This window comes from Olea europaea, chromosome 18 (assembly GCF_002742605.1).
Source record: "Olea europaea var. sylvestris chromosome 18, O_europaea_v1, whole genome shotgun sequence".
NCBI classification, from domain to species: Eukaryota; Viridiplantae; Streptophyta; class Magnoliopsida; order Lamiales; family Oleaceae; genus Olea; species Olea europaea.
In genome coordinates, this window is record NC_036254.1 from 14,323,519 (window position 1) to 14,326,349 (window position 2,831).

Here is a 2,831-nt window from a genome sequence, read left to right on the forward strand (position 1 = left end):
AAATAAATTGGAATCAACAGAAAACTGAAATTCAAAAGAGCATGTAAATATTACTAAAGTTGGACTTTTTTTTCTTTTTTTTTAATAACCGTGGGTGTCCGGACCAGCTTACACGCACCTCAACTAATCCCACAAGACCCTGAAATTTACAGCCGAGTACTCACCTCAATGACCCTAAAGGGACTCGAACTGGTGACCATTGAGGAGCAAACCCAAGGTTTGACCACTGAGCTATCCCTTAGGTTTACTAAAGTGACTTTCAGTAAATTGATCATGTGCTATTCTACATTTTTTAAGTGAATTCGTGATGTCTCGAGCAGATGTTGGCGTCTTGGACTGTCTGGTCCAAATCAATCAAATATCCCAGGTCAACTTCAATGAGAGTTCTCACCTTGATAATCTACCTGGCACTTTTTATTGCTTAAAGAATGTCAATGAAGAAATAATCTCTGTCGATGCACCCAAGTGATGGAATGAACATAATGACATGACAGTGTAATTTCAAATTACTAAGCAAGAAAATAAATGATGTAAACCAAGAAAATGAATAAGAGCCCGTTTGGGAGTGATTTTTTCCTCCCAAAAATTGATTTTTTAACTGTTATTTCACTATTACAGCCATCATATTTGACTTCTTCTCTCACGGGTGGGCCCCACTTTTCTCCTAACGGTCAAAAAATCAATTCTCAAAATCACTCCCAAACTGACTGTAAATTTGGAAGCAAAACTTAAAAATTAGCAAGTTGCAGTCAATAAACCAAGTTAAAATCTAAAACTTCATGCACAAAAAAACTAACTTTGATCCAGTCTTCGCCACATTGTTTAAGATCTTCTTGGCTGCAACTTTAGCCTGTTTTTCACTAGTGATCTGCACGGCTGACTCATCTTCATCGGTTGAGCCCTGTATTTGCTCGTCCAGAGTCGATAATACACCTTTCCGAACAATATTAGTCAGCCTCTTCATATTCCAAGCTGAAATATTCTTCTGATTCAGCCTATGCAAATGATCAATTGTTATACCAGCCTCATCTTCCTTCTTTGACGTGATCCGAGAAAACAAAGGACTCTTTGCACCAGTAGCCATGGGACTCTTCCCAGGTGCCCCTAGCACTTTCGCACTTTTGGGAAACACATTTGCCTTAAGGTCAGCGGGAATATTCACCCCAGCACTCTGAAGCTTTTGAACCTCAGCTATCAACTTCTCCTCCTCTTGTTGCTCATGCTGAATCTCGATCAATGGTGGAGCAGAAAGTGTCTCAATGACATACTGATTAAACAATGATTCCTGAATCCGATAAAAAAATGTGCTGACATGAAATGAGTATGCTAAAACCTTCACCAGTAAGGTCTTTAACAACCAAATCAATGTCCCAACCAAGAGACACACCCAAATCTTAGTCACATAAGGCAAAACATTCCTCTTCGTAAGTCTCTCAACCTTCTTATCGAAAATACATTGCCAAGCAATCAAAACCAGAGCCAACCATATACAGTTCTGCACTGCATTTCTCAGCCCGTAAACAAAATACAATATTACGCAGCAAAATATTCCTCTCAAAGAAAAACACAACAATTCTAATCCCCCACCCTGATACCAATCTTCCAGAAATCAAAACCAAAACCATCAATTCCCATTTCCACAATTGCAATTCGAAAATTTCCTTATTCTTCAACAGATTAATAGTTGAACTACAAACTAAAGCCGCGATAATCAGAATCAAGCTCACCAGTTGAAGAATCGAAAGTGCACTGAACTTCATTTTCTTGTAATCATCTGGCAAATCTTCATCTAGAAACGGGTCGTCTTCATCTATTTCAGTTATTTTACCAAAAAACTGAGATTTTGTGTTTCTCAGATTCTGGGATTTCTGATTGTTCTCCGGCGGGTCAAGTAATCGGGACTTGGTTATGGTTCTAAGCAAACTGGATTTTCTCCGGAAAGATGAGTTGGAGCTGCAGACTAGAACCTCTTCCTGTTCGGCGTTGGACCTGCGGTTTGAGACCCGACCCGCTGCCGTCTCCACCGTGTTGTTATGAAACGGAACGCGGACCTCCCTCGGCGTCATCTGGCCGTTGTTGGTACTCGGACTCTCCGCTATACGAGATAAGGGAGACTCGGTTATGAAATCGAAATCCTGGTTGTTCGCGGCAGCTCTCATAACGACGTCGTTTGAGAAATCGTAACTTGCATCCTTCCACATTCCACCGGCATTAGTAGTAGTGCTAGTATTATCGCTAGGTTTAGTTGGTTCCTTGAAGGAATCCTGGCCGTTGATTTTGACGATAACTTCTTTGGGTAGTGAAGGAGAGGAGGAGATAGAGGACGATGAATTCATGGCGGTGACGGTGGAAGCGAAGTTAGTACGTACTAGCGTTACTGTTATCTACAGTGATGGGCTTTTGGCGAAGAAGGAGATTTTAGAGCTGTTCTTCTTTCGGGGGGCTGGATTGGAGAGACTTAGAGGATTTTTTGAGTTTTTCCATGTGAAAATGGTGGTTATCCGATCTATATAGACTCTAAAGAATTCAAAAAGGAAAAATTTTTGAAAACTGGATTTGTGAATATATTATAAAGAGAAGAGATTGATGAGTTGTCCTGTTAGAGGATTAAACAAAACCCAGAAACGGCTGCATTAGGTTTGGTGAAAAGGATTGAGGTGGGAGTGCAACGGAGGGAGAGGCGGAGGATCCAGATCGTACAGATGGCGGGGGCGTCCATGATAGACGAGGATGGTGCATGTTGAGTTTGTTTGTTTGAGTGGGAAATTCCCACTCAGCTTTCGACAAGGTTCTTAATTCCTTTTTGGGATAATTGCAGCAGAGGTCCCAAA

General features: G+C 41.1%; 1 pseudogene; it reads right to left on the minus strand.

Annotated features, from left to right (window-relative positions):
- Window positions 1–678: 678 nt before the first annotated feature.
- Window positions 679–2,743, minus strand: LOC111367561 (annotated as a pseudogene).
- Between the last annotated feature and the right edge of the window lie 88 nt (window positions 2,744–2,831).